The sequence below is a fragment of the Atractosteus spatula genome, chromosome 1 (genome assembly GCF_055471065.1).
Source record: "Atractosteus spatula isolate fAtrSpa1 chromosome 1, fAtrSpa1.hap1, whole genome shotgun sequence".
NCBI lineage: Eukaryota > Metazoa > Chordata > Actinopteri > Semionotiformes > Lepisosteidae > Atractosteus > Atractosteus spatula.
In genome coordinates, this window is record NC_142706.1 from 73,201,656 (window position 1) to 73,219,227 (window position 17,572).

General features: G+C 57.9%; 12 non-coding genes across 12 annotated transcripts; 6 read left to right on the plus strand and 6 right to left on the minus strand.

Annotated features, from left to right (window-relative positions):
• Positions 1-693: 693 nt before the first annotated feature.
• On the minus strand, positions 694-812 carry LOC148841791 (5S ribosomal RNA). Its single transcript, XR_016093269.1, has one exon. It is a non-coding gene; the product is annotated as a 5S ribosomal RNA (ribosomal RNA).
• A 1,858-nt stretch (positions 813-2,670) lies between these two features.
• On the plus strand, positions 2,671-2,834 carry LOC148841792 (U1 spliceosomal RNA). Its single transcript, XR_016093078.1, has one exon. It is a non-coding gene; the product is annotated as a U1 spliceosomal RNA (small nuclear RNA).
• A 702-nt stretch (positions 2,835-3,536) lies between these two features.
• LOC148841793 (5S ribosomal RNA) lies at positions 3,537-3,655 on the minus strand. Its single transcript, XR_016093280.1, has one exon. It is a non-coding gene; the product is annotated as a 5S ribosomal RNA (ribosomal RNA).
• A 1,858-nt stretch (positions 3,656-5,513) lies between these two features.
• LOC148841794 (U1 spliceosomal RNA) lies at positions 5,514-5,677 on the plus strand. Its single transcript, XR_016093100.1, has one exon. It is a non-coding gene; the product is annotated as a U1 spliceosomal RNA (small nuclear RNA).
• A 702-nt stretch (positions 5,678-6,379) lies between these two features.
• Positions 6,380-6,498, minus strand: LOC148841795 (5S ribosomal RNA). Its single transcript, XR_016093301.1, has one exon. It is a non-coding gene; the product is annotated as a 5S ribosomal RNA (ribosomal RNA).
• A 1,858-nt stretch (positions 6,499-8,356) lies between these two features.
• Positions 8,357-8,520, plus strand: LOC148841796 (U1 spliceosomal RNA). The gene has a single exon (XR_016093170.1). It is a non-coding gene; the product is annotated as a U1 spliceosomal RNA (small nuclear RNA).
• Positions 8,521-9,222: 702 nt separating this feature from the next.
• On the minus strand, positions 9,223-9,341 carry LOC148841797 (5S ribosomal RNA). The gene has a single exon (XR_016093311.1). It is a non-coding gene; the product is annotated as a 5S ribosomal RNA (ribosomal RNA).
• Positions 9,342-11,199: 1,858 nt separating this feature from the next.
• Positions 11,200-11,363, plus strand: LOC148841798 (U1 spliceosomal RNA). Its single transcript, XR_016093291.1, has one exon. It is a non-coding gene; the product is annotated as a U1 spliceosomal RNA (small nuclear RNA).
• A 724-nt stretch (positions 11,364-12,087) lies between these two features.
• LOC148841799 (5S ribosomal RNA) lies at positions 12,088-12,206 on the minus strand. The gene has a single exon (XR_016093702.1). It is a non-coding gene; the product is annotated as a 5S ribosomal RNA (ribosomal RNA).
• A 1,858-nt stretch (positions 12,207-14,064) lies between these two features.
• LOC148841800 (U1 spliceosomal RNA) lies at positions 14,065-14,228 on the plus strand. Its single transcript, XR_016091617.1, has one exon. It is a non-coding gene; the product is annotated as a U1 spliceosomal RNA (small nuclear RNA).
• A 702-nt stretch (positions 14,229-14,930) lies between these two features.
• On the minus strand, positions 14,931-15,049 carry LOC148841801 (5S ribosomal RNA). Its single transcript, XR_016093322.1, has one exon. It is a non-coding gene; the product is annotated as a 5S ribosomal RNA (ribosomal RNA).
• A 1,856-nt stretch (positions 15,050-16,905) lies between these two features.
• LOC148841802 (U1 spliceosomal RNA) lies at positions 16,906-17,069 on the plus strand. The gene has a single exon (XR_016093410.1). It is a non-coding gene; the product is annotated as a U1 spliceosomal RNA (small nuclear RNA).
• The last annotated feature ends 503 nt before the right edge of the window (positions 17,070-17,572 follow it).

The following is a 17,572-nucleotide window of genomic DNA, read 5'->3' on the forward strand; positions in this document are numbered from 1 at the left end:
GTCCAATAACAGATGCGGCAGTGCAGGCGGCTTTGCTGTGTGCTGGGGAGCTGTGCTGGGCTTCCGCGCTCGGCAGCCCCCCCCCGTGAGCAGCACAACATGCTGGTGAAACCGCTTCATAGAGGGGGGTTATTCACGAGCACCGGCAGACGACATGGTACTCGTTTTAGTGCCCGTTACAGACATACGCTATGCTTTCTTGTTCTTAACTCGGTTTTTCCCTTTTTTTCTGCTCACTCTGAATCCATCCCTGCTCATTTTGTTGGAGAATCTGTGCTCAATGAATGAAATGGGTTATAAATGAATATATGTATATTTCTACGAAAAACGAGTTGTTTATTGACTGACCTTCAATTGCAGATTTAGAGGCAGCTTCGATATTCGTTTTACAAACGTGTTTTTTTCCTAATACGAATCACACGCATGCCATTAAAAGAGCCATCTTTAGAGATCAGGATATCGATCATTTTTCTTGAGCATCTGAAGGGATGTGAGGGAGCTTCTCTTTCTGAACTGGCATGCCTAGAAAGTGGACGACCGTCGCGATACCGTTTGCCAGTCAGCGTTGCCGAAGGAAACAAAAGTGGGAAGATTGAAATGTTTGGTATTTTCGGGAAATAAATGTCCATACTCGAGTTCTTCCTCCCAAAGCCTACGGCACCAACGGCGACCCCCGCTGGCCGAGAGAGCAAAAGCTTACAGCACCTGGTATTCCCAGGCGGTCTCCCATCCAAGTACTAACCAGGCCCGACCCTGCTTAGCTTCCGAGATCAGACGAGATCGGGCGTGTTCAGGGTGGTGTGGCCGTAAGCGCAAGCCGGGGCGCCGGACTCGCTACTTGAAGCTGTGTGGCGGGGGCGCCGTGCCCCCTGGGCGGGACTGAGGGATCGTTCATGTGCGATTCTTTGGAAAGGAGCCGCTTTCGAACTCAGTGCGTGCCTGGATGTTGGCGAATGTGCTCCCTTCAGTTGGCTTGCCCTGCTCTTGTCCCGCACTGGAGCAGGACAAACAAACTGCACGGAGGAGCACAAGGCAAGTGTTCACAAGACAGAAACCTCCAGTGCACAGCACTCTGAAAACATTTCTGGGCTGTCGCGTTTTATTTCGGCACATAAAGCGCACCGGCCCTACACGTCGGCCAGACGCGCGGCGCCTCCGCCCTCTTGTGGCCTTGCGGCGTCAGAGCAAGAGGCTCCTTCTCGCTGCCTTTCCGCTGTCCCGGCGGCCGGCGAGGAGGAAGCGCCGGGACGCTGTGCTGCAGAGCCCCGAGAGGGAACCTGGAGCGCACACTTTGTGGGGGGCGGGGGGCGGGGGGCCGCGTTCGCGCCCTGCCCCGGTCTCTTGCGCGAGCACTAAATCTCACGGCGCCAGCCAGCGGCCAGGAGACAAGTACAATATCACGGGACAGGGGGCCTCATCATTGATTGTTACAGGTGAGACGGGGATTAGGAGGAGAGCCCGACTGATGGGTAACACCCCCGTGACTCTTTCTTGAGAGACGCCCTGGGATTTGGAATGGCCAAGGAGGGTCAGGACACCTCGGTTTTACGCCTCCCCCGAAGGACGGCGCCTGTTTGTGCAGCAGAGTGTCGCCATGAGGATGCTGGGGCATAAGAGAGCCACACAGCCCGCAGGGTGAGCGCTCCCTACTGGTCCCAGTCACCCCTCTCGCAGGAGCAGCAGCAGCAACCTGAGCTTTCCCGGGGGGAATCTCCCATCCGGGTGCCGGCCGGGCTCACACCTGCTGGGCTGCCGTGGGTGAGCCCAGTCGAGAGTCGCAGGGTGAGACCTAGTCACCGGGGATTACTCGGCTCTCAGCACTTGAAAAGACCGACGGAGGACTCGTTCCCGCCGGAGCTGAATGTGCCTGCGAGTGTCGTGTCGTCTTCTTCCCCCGCCCCGCTGTGCTTGCTGTATTGTCTTTGAAGCCGGCCCCCGAGACGAGGCGGGCTGTTCCTGTGCCCCAATTAACACTTTACAGGTGCCATTCCCCGGCATTGTGGCCATTGTCGGAGGTCACACGCGATAAGATGAGGTGGAGGAGAGCGGGGCGTGCCCAGCGCCAGACATTGAAGGAAGGGGGCTGTGCGAGGTGAGGTGAGGCGCGACACGCCGGAGCCCCGACGCTGCTAATGCGGAGCACTTGTTGAACTGGCATTGAAAGGACGTGTGCGCACGGAGCGAGCCTTCCCTGCGGCGGAGCGTGGAAACTTTCTCCCCCCGCTGCAGGAGCTGTGTGCGGTGCGGTGCAGCGGTGCCGAGGGAAAAGCACGGAAGGCAGCAGGCTCTGGAGAGCAGGTAAGAGACGGAGCCTTGGGGGCAGGCGAGCAGGCGCGTTTTTCGGAAATTGCTGAAGAGGCTCCGGTGTTTGTTCGGTGTGTGGCAGGCGCACGTCGCGAGCTTGCGTAGCGATCTGCCGGTCTGGTGATATGTAAATGAGGCCGAATTGCATCCCGGGACATGCTGCGATGGCGAAATGGCGACTGCAGATGTGTAGGAAAAGGCGCGCTCGTTTTCTCGTTTTCCCCACACTTTTGAGTGTTGGTGTGGCGTGTGAGTGTGCGAAAGAGTGGGCCCAGCAGGAGGCGGTGGCGTGCAGGGCGAGGAGCTGGCCTAGGCTGCGAGTGCTGTGCTGTGGGTGCGGGCCGCTTGCAGGGGCCTGTACAACTCATACTTACCTGGCAGGGGAGATACCTTGATCAAGAAGGAGGTTCACCCAGGGCGAGGCTCGGCCATTGCACTCCGGCTGTGCTGACCCCTGCGAATTCCCCAAATGTGGGAATCTCGACTGCATAATTTCTGGTAGTGGGGGACTGCGTTCGCGCTCTCCCCTGGTGTGCTTGGTCCAATAACAGATGCGGCAGTGCAGGTGGCTTTGCTGTGTGCTGGGGAGCTGTGCTGGGCTTCCGCGCTCGGCAGCCCCCCCCCGTGAGCAGCACAACATGCTGGTGAAACCGCTTCATAGAGGGGGGTTATTCACGAGCACCGGCAGACGACATGGTACTCGTTTTAGTGCCCGTTACAGACATACGCTATGCTTTCTTGTTCTTAACTCGGTTTTTCCCTTTTTTTCTGCTCACTCTGAATCCATCCCTGCTCATTTTGTTGGAGAATCTGTGCTCAATGAATGAAATGGGTTATAAATGAATATATGTATATTTCTACGAAAAACGAGTTGTTTATTGACTGACCTTCAATTGCAGATTTAGAGGCAGCTTCGATATTCGTTTTACAAACGTGTTTTTTTCCTAATACGAATCACACGCATGCCATTAAAAGAGCCATCTTTAGAGATCAGGATATCGATCATTTTTCTTGAGCATCTGAAGGGATGTGAGGGAGCTTCTCTTTCTGAACTGGCATGCCTAGAAAGTGGACGACCGTCGCGATACCGTTTGCCAGTCAGCGTTGCCGAAGGAAACAAAAGTGGGAAGATTGAAATGTTTGGTATTTTCGGGAAATAAATGTCCATACTCGAGTTCTTCCTCCCAAAGCCTACGGCACCAACGGCGACCCCCGCTGGCCGAGAGAGCAAAAGCTTACAGCACCTGGTATTCCCAGGCGGTCTCCCATCCAAGTACTAACCAGGCCCGACCCTGCTTAGCTTCCGAGATCAGACGAGATCGGGCGTGTTCAGGGTGGTGTGGCCGTAAGCGCAAGCCGGGGCGCCGGACTCGCTACTTGAAGCTGTGTGGCGGGGGCGCCGTGCCCCCTGGGCGGGACTGAGGGATCGTTCATGTGCGATTCTTTGGAAAGGAGCCGCTTTCGAACTCAGTGCGTGCCTGGATGTTGGCGAATGTGCTCCCTTCAGTTGGCTTGCCCTGCTCTTGTCCCGCACTGGAGCAGGACAAACAAACTGCACGGAGGAGCACAAGGCAAGTGTTCACAAGACAGAAACCTCCAGTGCACAGCACTCTGAAAACATTTCTGGGCTGTCGCGTTTTATTTCGGCACATAAAGCGCACCGGCCCTACACGTCGGCCAGACGCGCGGCGCCTCCGCCCTCTTGTGGCCTTGCGGCGTCAGAGCAAGAGGCTCCTTCTCGCTGCCTTTCCGCTGTCCCGGCGGCCGGCGAGGAGGAAGCGCCGGGACGCTGTGCTGCAGAGCCCCGAGAGGGAACCTGGAGCGCACACTTTGTGGGGGGCGGGGGGCGGGGGGCTGCGTTCGCGCCCTGCCCCGGTCTCTTGCGCGAGCACTAAATCTCACGGCGCCAGCCAGCGGCCAGGAGACAAGTACAATATCACGGGACAGGGGGCCTCATCATTGATTGTTACAGGTGAGACGGGGATTAGGAGGAGAGCCCGACTGATGGGTAACACCCCCGTGACTCTTTCTTGAGAGACGCCCTGGGATTTGGAATGGCCAAGGAGGGTCAGGACACCTCGGTTTTACGCCTCCCCCGAAGGACGGCGCCTGTTTGTGCAGCAGAGTGTCGCCATGAGGATGCTGGGGCATAAGAGAGCCACACAGCCCGCAGGGTGAGCGCTCCCTACTGGTCCCAGTCACCCCTCTCGCAGGAGCAGCAGCAGCAACCTGAGCTTTCCCGGGGGGAATCTCCCATCCGGGTGCCGGCCGGGCTCACACCTGCTGGGCTGCCGTGGGTGAGCCCAGTCGAGAGTCGCAGGGTGAGACCTAGTCACCGGGGATTACTCGGCTCTCAGCACTTGAAAAGACCGACGGAGGACTCGTTCCCGCCGGAGCTGAATGTGCCTGCGAGTGTCGTGTCGTCTTCTTCCCCCGCCCCGCTGTGCTTGCTGTATTGTCTTTGAAGCCGGCCCCCGAGACGAGGCGGGCTGTTCCTGTGCCCCAATTAACACTTTACAGGTGCCATTCCCCGGCATTGTGGCCATTGTCGGAGGTCACACGCGATAAGATGAGGTGGAGGAGAGCGGGGCGTGCCCAGCGCCAGACATTGAAGGAAGGGGGCTGTGCGAGGTGAGGTGAGGCGCGACACGCCGGAGCCCCGACGCTGCTAATGCGGAGCACTTGTTGAACTGGCATTGAAAGGACGTGTGCGCACGGAGCGAGCCTTCCCTGCGGCGGAGCGTGGAAACTTTCTCCCCCCGCTGCAGGAGCTGTGTGCGGTGCGGTGCAGCGGTGCCGAGGGAAAAGCACGGAAGGCAGCAGGCTCTGGAGAGCAGGTAAGAGACGGAGCCTTGGGGGCAGGCGAGCAGGCGCGTTTTTCGGAAATTGCTGAAGAGGCTCCGGTGTTTGTTCGGTGTGTGGCAGGCGCACGTCGCGAGCTTGCGTAGCGATCTGCCGGTCTGGTGATATGTAAATGAGGCCGAATTGCATCCCGGGACATGCTGCGATGGCGAAATGGCGACTGCAGATGTGTAGGAAACGGCGCGCTCGTTTTCTCGTTTTCCCCACACTTTTGAGTGTTGGTGTGGCGTGTGAGTGTGCGAAAGAGTGGGCCCAGCAGGAGGCGGTGGCGTGCAGGGCGAGGAGCTGGCCTAGGCTGCGAGTGCTGTGCTGTGGGTGCGGGCCGCTTGCAGGGGCCTGTACAACTCATACTTACCTGGCAGGGGAGATACCTTGATCAAGAAGGAGGTTCACCCAGGGCGAGGCTCGGCCATTGCACTCCGGCTGTGCTGACCCCTGCGAATTCCCCAAATGTGGGAATCTCGACTGCATAATTTCTGGTAGTGGGGGACTGCGTTCGCGCTCTCCCCTGGTGTGCTTGGTCCAATAACAGATGCGGCAGTGCAGGCGGCTTTGCTGTGTGCTGGGGAGCTGTGCTGGGCTTCCGCGCTCGGCAGCCCCCCCCCGTGAGCAGCACAACATGCTGGTGAAACCGCTTCATAGAGGGGGGTTATTCACGAGCACCGGCAGACGACATGGTACTCGTTTTAGTGCCCGTTACAGACATACGCTATGCTTTCTTGTTCTTAACTCGGTTTTTCCCTTTTTTTCTGCTCACTCTGAATCCATCCCTGCTCATTTTGTTGGAGAATCTGTGCTCAATGAATGAAATGGGTTATAAATGAATATATGTATATTTCTACGAAAAACGAGTTGTTTATTGACTGACCTTCAATTGCAGATTTAGAGGCAGCTTCGATATTCGTTTTACAAACGTGTTTTTTTCCTAATACGAATCACACGCATGCCATTAAAAGAGCCATCTTTAGAGATCAGGATATCGATCATTTTTCTTGAGCATCTGAAGGGATGTGAGGGAGCTTCTCTTTCTGAACTGGCATGCCTAGAAAGTGGACGACCGTCGCGATACCGTTTGCCAGTCAGCGTTGCCGAAGGAAACAAAAGTGGGAAGATTGAAATGTTTGGTATTTTCGGGAAATAAATGTCCATACTCGAGTTCTTCCTCCCAAAGCCTACGGCACCAACGGCGACCCCCGCTGGCCGAGAGAGCAAAAGCTTACAGCACCTGGTATTCCCAGGCGGTCTCCCATCCAAGTACTAACCAGGCCCGACCCTGCTTAGCTTCCGAGATCAGACGAGATCGGGCGTGTTCAGGGTGGTGTGGCCGTAAGCGCAAGCCGGGGCGCCGGACTCGCTACTTGAAGCTGTGTGGCGGGGGCGCCGTGCCCCCTGGGCGGGACTGAGGGATCGTTCATGTGCGATTCTTTGGAAAGGAGCCGCTTTCGAACTCAGTGCGTGCCTGGATGTTGGCGAATGTGCTCCCTTCAGTTGGCTTGCCCTGCTCTTGTCCCGCACTGGAGCAGGACAAACAAACTGCACGGAGGAGCACAAGGCAAGTGTTCACAAGACAGAAACCTCCAGTGCACAGCACTCTGAAAACATTTCTGGGCTGTCGCGTTTTATTTCGGCACATAAAGCGCACCGGCCCTACACGTCGGCCAGACGCGCGGCGCCTCCGCCCTCTTGTGGCCTTGCGGCGTCAGAGCAAGAGGCTCCTTCTCGCTGCCTTTCCGCTGTCCCGGCGGCCGGCGAGGAGGAAGCGCCGGGACGCTGTGCTGCAGAGCCCCGAGAGGGAACCTGGAGCGCACACTTTGTGGGGGGCGGGGGGCGGGGGGCCGCGTTCGCGCCCTGCCCCGGTCTCTTGCGCGAGCACTAAATCTCACGGCGCCAGCCAGCGGCCAGGAGACAAGTACAATATCACGGGACAGGGGGCCTCATCATTGATTGTTACAGGTGAGACGGGGATTAGGAGGAGAGCCCGACTGATGGGTAACACCCCCGTGACTCTTTCTTGAGAGACGCCCTGGGATTTGGAATGGCCAAGGAGGGTCAGGACACCTCGGTTTTACGCCTCCCCCGAAGGACGGCGCCTGTTTGTGCAGCAGAGTGTCGCCATGAGGATGCTGGGGCATAAGAGAGCCACACAGCCCGCAGGGTGAGCGCTCCCTACTGGTCCCAGTCACCCCTCTCGCAGGAGCAGCAGCAGCAACCTGAGCTTTCCCGGGGGGAATCTCCCATCCGGGTGCCGGCCGGGCTCACACCTGCTGGGCTGCCGTGGGTGAGCCCAGTCGAGAGTCGCAGGGTGAGACCTAGTCACCGGGGATTACTCGGCTCTCAGCACTTGAAAAGACCGACGGAGGACTCGTTCCCGCCGGAGCTGAATGTGCCTGCGAGTGTCGTGTCGTCTTCTTCCCCCGCCCCGCTGTGCTTGCTGTATTGTCTTTGAAGCCGGCCCCCGAGACGAGGCGGGCTGTTCCTGTGCCCCAATTAACACTTTACAGGTGCCATTCCCCGGCATTGTGGCCATTGTCGGAGGTCACACGCGATAAGATGAGGTGGAGGAGAGCGGGGCGTGCCCAGCGCCAGACATTGAAGGAAGGGGGCTGTGCGAGGTGAGGTGAGGCGCGACACGCCGGAGCCCCGACGCTGCTAATGCGGAGCACTTGTTGAACTGGCATTGAAAGGACGTGTGCGCACGGAGCGAGCCTTCCCTGCGGCGGAGCGTGGAAACTTTCTCCCCCCGCTGCAGGAGCTGTGTGCGGTGCGGTGCAGCGGTGCCGAGGGAAAAGCACGGAAGGCAGCAGGCTCTGGAGAGCAGGTAAGAGACGGAGCCTTGGGGGCAGGCGAGCAGGCGCGTTTTTCGGAAATTGCTGAAGAGGCTCCGGTGTTTGTTCGGTGTGTGGCAGGCGCACGTCGCGAGCTTGCGTAGCGATCTGCCGGTCTGGTGATATGTAAATGAGGCCGAATTGCATCCCGGGACATGCTGCGATGGCGAAATGGCGACTGCAGATGTGTAGGAAACGGCGCGCTCGTTTTCTCGTTTTCCCCACACTTTTGAGTGTTGGTGTGGCGTGTGAGTGTGCGAAAGAGTGGGCCCAGCAGGAGGCGGTGGCGTGCAGGGCGAGGAGCTGGCCTAGGCTGCGAGTGCTGTGCTGTGGGTGCGGGCCGCTTGCAGGGGCCTGTACAACTCATACTTACCTGGCAGGGGAGATACCTTGATCAAGAAGGAGGTTCACCCAGGGCGAGGCTCGGCCATTGCACTCCGGCTGTGCTGACCCCTGCGAATTCCCCAAATGTGGGAATCTCGACTGCATAATTTCTGGTAGTGGGGGACTGCGTTCGCGCTCTCCCCTGGTGTGCTTGGTCCAATAACAGATGCGGCAGTGCAGGCGGCTTTGCTGTGTGCTGGGGAGCTGTGCTGGGCTTCCGCGCTCGGCAGCCCCCCCCCGTGAGCAGCACAACATGCTGGTGAAACCGCTTCATAGAGGGGGGTTATTCACGAGCACCGGCAGACGACATGGTACTCGTTTTAGTGCCCGTTACAGACATACGCTATGCTTTCTTGTTCTTAACTCGGTTTTTCCCTTTTTTTCTGCTCACTCTGAATCCATCCCTGCTCATTTTGTTGGAGAATCTGTGCTCAATGAATGAAATGGGTTATAAATGAATATATGTATATTTCTACGAAAAACGAGTTGTTTATTGACTGACCTTCAATTGCAGATTTAGAGGCAGCTTCGATATTCGTTTTACAAACGTGTTTTTTTCCTAATACGAATCACACGCATGCCATTAAAAGAGCCATCTTTAGAGATCAGGATATCGATCATTTTTCTTGAGCATCTGAAGGGATGTGAGGGAGCTTCTCTTTCTGAACTGGCATGCCTAGAAAGTGGACGACCGTCGCGATACCGTTTGCCAGTCAGCGTTGCCGAAGGAAACAAAAGTGGGAAGATTGAAATGTTTGGTATTTTCGGGAAATAAATGTCCATACTCGAGTTCTTCCTCCCAAAGCCTACGGCACCAACGGCGACCCCCGCTGGCCGAGAGAGCAAAAGCTTACAGCACCTGGTATTCCCAGGCGGTCTCCCATCCAAGTACTAACCAGGCCCGACCCTGCTTAGCTTCCGAGATCAGACGAGATCGGGCGTGTTCAGGGTGGTGTGGCCGTAAGCGCAAGCCGGGGCGCCGGACTCGCTACTTGAAGCTGTGTGGCGGGGGCGCCGTGCCCCCTGGGCGGGACTGAGGGATCGTTCATGTGCGATTCTTTGGAAAGGAGCCGCTTTCGAACTCAGTGCGTGCCTGGATGTTGGCGAATGTGCTCCCTTCAGTTGGCTTGCCCTGCTCTTGTCCCGCACTGGAGCAGGACAAACAAACTGCACGGAGGAGCACAAGGCAAGTGTTCACAAGACAGAAACCTCCAGTGCACAGCACTCTGAAAACATTTCTGGGCTGTCGCGTTTTATTTCGGCACATAAAGCGCACCGGCCCTACACGTCGGCCAGACGCGCGGCGCCTCCGCCCTCTTGTGGCCTTGCGGCGTCAGAGCAAGAGGCTCCTTCTCGCTGCCTTTCCGCTGTCCCGGCGGCCGGCGAGGAGGAAGCGCCGGGACGCTGTGCTGCAGAGCCCCGAGAGGGAACCTGGAGCGCACACTTTGTGGGGGGCGGGGGGCGGGGGGCCGCGTTCGCGCCCTGCCCCGGTCTCTTGCGCGAGCACTAAATCTCACGGCGCCAGCCAGCGGCCAGGAGACAAGTACAATATCACGGGACAGGGGGCCTCATCATTGATTGTTACAGGTGAGACGGGGATTAGGAGGAGAGCCCGACTGATGGGTAACACCCCCGTGACTCTTTCTTGAGAGACGCCCTGGGATTTGGAATGGCCAAGGAGGGTCAGGACACCTCGGTTTTACGCCTCCCCCGAAGGACGGCGCCTGTTTGTGCAGCAGAGTGTCGCCATGAGGATGCTGGGGCATAAGAGAGCCACACAGCCCGCAGGGTGAGCGCTCCCTACTGGTCCCAGTCACCCCTCTCGCAGGAGCAGCAGCAGCAACCTGAGCTTTCCCGGGGGGAATCTCCCATCCGGGTGCCGGCCGGGCTCACACCTGCTGGGCTGCCGTGGGTGAGCCCAGTCGAGAGTCGCAGGGTGAGACCTAGTCACCGGGGATTACTCGGCTCTCAGCACTTGAAAAGACCGACGGAGGACTCGTTCCCGCCGGAGCTGAATGTGCCTGCGAGTGTCGTGTCGTCTTCTTCCCCCGCCCCGCTGTGCTTGCTGTATTGTCTTTGAAGCCGGCCCCCGAGACGAGGCGGGCTGTTCCTGTGCCCCAATTAACACTTTACAGGTGCCATTCCCCGGCATTGTGGCCATTGTCGGAGGTCACACGCGATAAGATGAGGTGGAGGAGAGCGGGGCGTGCCCAGCGCCAGACATTGAAGGAAGGGGGCTGTGCGAGGTGAGGTGAGGCGCGACACGCCGGAGCCCCGACGCTGCTAATGCGGAGCACTTGTTGAACTGGCATTGAAAGGACGTGTGCGCACGGAGCGAGCCTTCCCTGCGGCGGAGCGTGGAAACTTTCTCCCCCCGCTGCAGGAGCTGTGTGCGGTGCGGTGCAGCGGTGCCGAGGGAAAAGCACGGAAGGCAGCAGGCTCTGGAGAGCAGGTAAGAGACGGAGCCTTGGGGGCAGGCGAGCAGGCGCGTTTTTCGGAAATTGCTGAAGAGGCTCCGGTGTTTGTTCGGTGTGTGGCAGGCGCACGTCGCGAGCTTGCGTAGCGATCTGCCGGTCTGGTGATATGTAAATGAGGCCGAATTGCATCCCGGGACATGCTGCGATGGCGAAATGGCGACTGCAGATGTGTAGGAAACGGCGCGCTCGTTTTCTCGTTTTCCCCACACTTTTGAGTGTTGGTGTGGCGTGTGAGTGTGCGAAAGAGTGGGCCCAGCAGGAGGCGGTGGCGTGCAGGGCGAGGAGCTGGCCTAGGCTGCGAGTGCTGTGCTGTGGGTGCGGGCCGCTTGCAGGGGCCTGTACAACTCATACTTACCTGGCAGGGGAGATACCTTGATCAAGAAGGAGGTTCACCCAGGGCGAGGCTCGGCCATTGCACTCCGGCTGTGCTGACCCCTGCGAATTCCCCAAATGTGGGAATCTCGACTGCATAATTTCTGGTAGTGGGGGACTGCGTTCGCGCTCTCCCCTGGTGTGCTTGGTCCAATAACAGATGCGGCAGTGCAGGCGGCTTTGCTGTGTGCTGGGGAGCTGTGCTGGGCTTCCGCGCTCGGCAGTCCCCCCCCGTGAGCAGCACAACATGCTGGTGAAACCGCTTCATAGAGGGGGGTTATTAGAAAGATGCCCTGGGGTTATTCACGAGCACCGGCAGACGACATGGTACTCGTTTTAGTGCCCGTTACAGACATACGCTATGCTTTCTTGTTCTTAACTCGGTTTTTCCCTTTTTTTCTGCTCACTCTGAATCCATCCCTGCTCATTTTGTTGGAGAATCTGTGCTCAATGAATGAAATGGGTTATAAATGAATATATGTATATTTCTACGAAAAACGAGTTGTTTATTGACTGACCTTCAATTGCAGATTTAGAGGCAGCTTTGATATTCGTTTTACAAACGTGTTTTTTTCCTAATACGAATCACACGCATGCCATTAAAAGAGCCATCTTTAGAGATCAGGATATCGATCATTTTTCTTGAGCATCTGAAGGGATGTGAGGGAGCTTCTCTTTCTGAACTGGCATGCCTAGAAAGTGGACGACCGTCGCGATACCGTTTGCCAGTCAGCGTTGCCGAAGGAAACAAAAGTGGGAAGATTGAAATGTTTGGTATTTTCGGGAAATAAATGTCCATACTCGAGTTCTTCCTCCCAAAGCCTACGGCACCAACGGCGACCCCCGCTGGCCGAGAGAGCAAAAGCTTACAGCACCTGGTATTCCCAGGCGGTCTCCCATCCAAGTACTAACCAGGCCCGACCCTGCTTAGCTTCCGAGATCAGACGAGATCGGGCGTGTTCAGGGTGGTGTGGCCATAAGCGCAAGCCGGGGCGCCGGACTCGCTACTTGAAGCTGTGTGGCGGGGGCGCCGTGCCCCCTGGGCGGGACTGAGGGATCGTTCATGTGCGATTCTTTGGAAAGGAGCCGCTTTCGAACTCAGTGCGTGCCTGGATGTTGGCGAATGTGCTCCCTTCAGTTGGCTTGCCCTGCTCTTGTCCCGCACTGGAGCAGGACAAACAAACTGCACGGAGGAGCACAAGGCAAGTGTTCACAAGACAGAAACCTCCAGTGCACAGCACTCTGAAAACATTTCTGGGCTGTCGCGTTTTATTTCGGCACATAAAGCGCACCGGCCCTACACGTCGGCCAGACGCGCGGCGCCTCCGCCCTCTTGTGGCCTTGCGGCGTCAGAGCAAGAGGCTCCTTCTCGCTGCCTTTCCGCTGTCCCGGCGGCCGGCGAGGAGGAAGCGCCGGGACGCTGTGCTGCAGAGCCCCGAGAGGGAACCTGGAGCGCACACTTTGTGGGGGGCGGGGGGCGGGGGGCCGCGTTCGCGCCCTGCCCCGGTCTCTTGCGCGAGCACTAAATCTCACGGCGCCAGCCAGCGGCCAGGAGACAAGTACAATATCACGGGACAGGGGGCCTCATCATTGATTGTTACAGGTGAGACGGGGATTAGGAGGAGAGCCCGACTGATGGGTAACACCCCCGTGACTCTTTCTTGAGAGACGCCCTGGGATTTGGAATGGCCAAGGAGGGTCAGGACACCTCGGTTTTACGCCTCCCCCGAAGGACGGCGCCTGTTTGTGCAGCAGAGTGTCGCCATGAGGATGCTGGGGCATAAGAGAGCCACACAGCCCGCAGGGTGAGCGCTCCCTACTGGTCCCAGTCACCCCTCTCGCAGGAGCAGCAGCAGCAACCTGAGCTTTCCCGGGGGGAATCTCCCATCCGGGTGCCGGCCGGGCTCACACCTGCTGGGCTGCCGTGGGTGAGCCCAGTCGAGAGTCGCAGGGTGAGACCTAGTCACCGGGGATTACTCGGCTCTCAGCACTTGAAAAGACCGACGGAGGACTCGTTCCCGCCGGAGCTGAATGTGCCTGCGAGTGTCGTGTCGTCTTCTTCCCCCGCCCCGCTGTGCTTGCTGTATTGTCTTTGAAGCCGGCCCCCGAGACGAGGCGGGCTGTTCCTGTGCCCCAATTAACACTTTACAGGTGCCATTCCCCGGCATTGTGGCCATTGTCGGAGGTCACACGCGATAAGATGAGGTGGAGGAGAGCGGGGCGTGCCCAGCGCCAGACATTGAAGGAAGGGGGCTGTGCGAGGTGAGGTGAGGCGCGACACGCCGGAGCCCCGACGCTGCTAATGCGGAGCACTTGTTGAACTGGCATTGAAAGGACGTGTGCGCACGGAGCGAGCCTTCCCTGCGGCGGAGCGTGGAAACTTTCTCCCCCCGCTGCAGGAGCTGTGTGCGGTGCGGTGCAGCGGTGCCGAGGGAAAAGCACGGAAGGCAGCAGGCTCTGGAGAGCAGGTAAGAGACGGAGCCTTGGGGGCAGGCGAGCAGGCGCGTTTTTCGGAAATTGCTGAAGAGGCTCCGGTGTTTGTTCGGTGTGTGGCAGGCGCACGTCGCGAGCTTGCGTAGCGATCTGCCGGTCTGGTGATATGTAAATGAGGCCGAATTGCATCCCGGGACATGCTGCGATGGCGAAATGGCGACTGCAGATGTGTAGGAAACGGCGCGCTCGTTTTCTCGTTTTCCCCACACTTTTGAGTGTTGGTGTGGCGTGTGAGTGTGCGAAAGAGTGGGCCCAGCAGGAGGCGGTGGCGTGCAGGGCGAGGAGCTGGCCTAGGCTGCGAGTGCTGTGCTGTGGGTGCGGGCCGCTTGCAGGGGCCTGTACAACTCATACTTACCTGGCAGGGGAGATACCTTGATCAAGAAGGAGGTTCACCCAGGGCGAGGCTCGGCCATTGCACTCCGGCTGTGCTGACCCCTGCGAATTCCCCAAATGTGGGAATCTCGACTGCATAATTTCTGGTAGTGGGGGACTGCGTTCGCGCTCTCCTCTGGTGTGCTTGGTCCAATAACAGATGCGGCAGTGCAGGCGGCTTTGCTGTGTGCTGGGGAGCTGTGCTGGGCTTCCGCGCTCGGCAGTCCCCCCCCGTGAGCAGCACAACATGCTGGTGAAACCGCTTCATAGAGGGGGGTTATTCACGAGCACCGGCAGACGACATGGTACTCGTTTTAGTGCCCGTTACAGACATACGCTATGCTTTCTTGTTCTTAACTCGGTTTTTCCCTTTTTTTCTGCTCACTCTGAATCCATCCCTGCTCATTTTGTTGGAGAATCTGTGCTCAATGAATGAAATGGGTTATAAATGAATATATGTATATTTCTACGAAAAACGAGTTGTTTATTGACTGACCTTCAATTGCAGATTTAGAGGCAGCTTTGATATTCGTTTTACAAACGTGTTTTTTTCCTAATACGAATCACACGCATGCCATTAAAAGAGCCATCTTTAGAGATCAGGATATCGATCATTTTTCTTGAGCATCTGAAGGGATGTGAGGGAGCTTCTCTTTCTGAACTGGCATGCCTAGAAAGTGGACGACCGTCGCGATACCGTTTGCCAGTCAGCGTTGCCGAAGGAAACAAAAGTGGGAAGATTGAAATGTTTGGTATTTTCGGGAAATAAATGTCCATACTCGAGTTCTTCCTCCCAAAGCCTACGGCACCAACGGCGACCCCCGCTGGCCGAGAGAGCAAAAGCTTACAGCACCTGGTATTCCCAGGCGGTCTCCCATCCAAGTACTAACCAGGCCCGACCCTGCTTAGCTTCCGAGATCAGACGAGATCGGGCGTGTTCAGGGTGGTGTGGCCGTAAGCGCAAGCCGGGGCGCCGGACTCGCTACTTGAAGCTGTGTGGCGGGGGCGCCGTGCCCCCTGGGCGGGACTGAGGGATCGTTCATGTGCGATTCTTTGGAAAGGAGCCGCTTTCGAACTCAGTGCGTGCCTGGATGTTGGCGAATGTGCTCCCTTCAGTTGGCTTGCCCTGCTCTTGTCCCGCACTGGAGCAGGACAAACAAACTGCACGGAGGAGCACAAGGCAAGTGTTCACAAGACAGAAACCTCCAGTGCACAGCACTCTGAAAACATTTCTGGGCTGTCGCGTTTTATTTCGGCACATAAAGCGCACCGGCCCTACACGTCGGCCAGACGCGCGGCGCCTCCGCCCTCTTGTGGCCTTGCGGCGTCAGAGCAAGAGGCTCCTTCTCGCTGCCTTTCCGCTGTCCCGGCGGCCGGCGAGGAGGAAGCGCCGGGACGCTGTGCTGCAGAGCCCCGAGAGGGAACCTGGATCGCACACTTTGTGGGGGGCGGGGGGCGGGGGGCCGCGTTCGCGCCCTGCCCCGGTCTCTTGCGCGAGCACTAAATCTCACGGCGCCAGCCAGCGGCCAGGAGACAAGTACAATATCACGGGACAGGGGGCCTCATCATTGATTGTTACAGGTGAGACGGGGATTAGGAGGAGAGCCCGACTGATGGGTAACACCCCCGTGACTCTTTCTTGAGAGACGCCCTGGGATTTGGAATGGCCAAGGAGGGTCAGGACACCTCGGTTTTACGCCTCCCCCGAAGGACGGCGCCTGTTTGTGCAGCAGAGTGTCGCCATGAGGATGCTGGGGCATAAGAGCCACACAGCCCGCAGGGTGAGCGCTCCCTACTGGTCCCAGTCACCCCTCTCGCAGGAGCAGCAGCAGCAACCTGAGCTTTCCCGGGGGGAATCTCCCATCCGGGTGCCGGCCGGGCTCACACCTGCTGGGCTGCCGTGGGTGAGCCCAGTCGAGAGTCGCAGGGTGAGACCTAGTCACCGGGGATTACTCGGCTCTCAGCACTTGAAAAGACCGACGGAGGACTCGTTCCCGCCGGAGCTGAATGTGCCTGCGAGTGTCGTGTCGTCTTCTTCCCCCGCCCCGCTGTGCTTGCTGTATTGTCTTTGAAGCCGGCCCCCGAGACGAGGCGGGCTGTTCCTGTGCCCCAATTAACACTTTACAGGTGCCATTCCCCGGCATTGTGGCCATTGTCGGAGGTCACACGCGATAAGATGAGGTGGAGGAGAGCGGGGCGTGCCCAGCGCCAGACATTGAAGGAAGGGGGCTGTGCGAGGTGAGGTGAGGCGCGACACGCCGGAGCCCCGACGCTGCTAATGCGGAGCACTTGTTGAACTGGCATTGAAAGGACGTGTGCGCACGGAGCGAGCCTTCCCTGCGGCGGAGCGTGGAAACTTTCTCCCCCCGCTGCAGGAGCTGTGTGCGGTGCGGTGCAGCGGTGCCGAGGGAAAAGCACGGAAGGCAGCAGGCTCTGGAGAGCAGGTAAGAGACGGAGCCTTGGGGGCAGGCGAGCAGGCGCGTTTTTCGGAAATTGCTGAAGAGGCTCCGGTGTTTGTTCGGTGTGTGGCAGGCGCACGTCGCGAGCTTGCGTAGCGATCTGCCGGTCTGGTGATATGTAAATGAGGCCGAATTGCATCCCGGGACATGCTGCGATGGCGAAATGGCGACTGCAGATGTGTAGGAAACGGCGCGCTCGTTTTCTCGTTTTCCCCACACTTTTGAGTGTTGGTGTGGCGTGTGAGTGTGCGAAAGAGTGGGCCCAGCAGGAGGCGGTGGCGTGCAGGGCGAGGAGCTGGCCTAGGCTGCGAGTGCTGTGCTGTGGGTGCGGGCCGCTTGCAGGGGCCTGTACAACTCATACTTACCTGGCAGGGGAGATACCTTGATCAAGAAGGAGGTTCACCCAGGGCGAGGCTCGGCCATTGCACTCCGGCTGTGCTGACCCCTGCGAATTCCCCAAATGTGGGAATCTCGACTGCATAATTTCTGGTAGTGGGGGACTGCGTTCGCGCTCTCCCCTGGTGTGCTTGGTCCAATAACAGATGCGGCAGTGCAGGCGGCTTTGCTGTGTGCTGGGGAGCTGTGCTGGGCTTCCGCGCTCGGCAGTCCCCCCCCGTGAGCAGCACAACATGCTGGTGAAACCGCTTCATAGAGGGGGGTTATTAGAAAGATGCCCTGGGGTTATTCACGAGCACCGGCAGACGACATGGTACTCGTTTTAGTGCCCGTTACAGACATACGCTATGCTTTCTTGTTCTTAACTCGGTTTTTCCCTTTTTTTCTGCTCACTCTGAATCCATCCCTGCTCATTTTGTTGGAGAATCTGTGCTCAATGAGTGAAATGGGTTATAAATGAATATATGTATATTTCTACGAAAAACGAGTTGTTTATTGACTGACCTTCAATTGCAGATTTAGAGGCAGCTTTGATATTCGTTTTACAAACGTGTTTTTTTCCTAATACGAATCACACGCATGCCATTAAAAGAGCCATCTTTAGAGATCAGGATATCGATCATTTTTC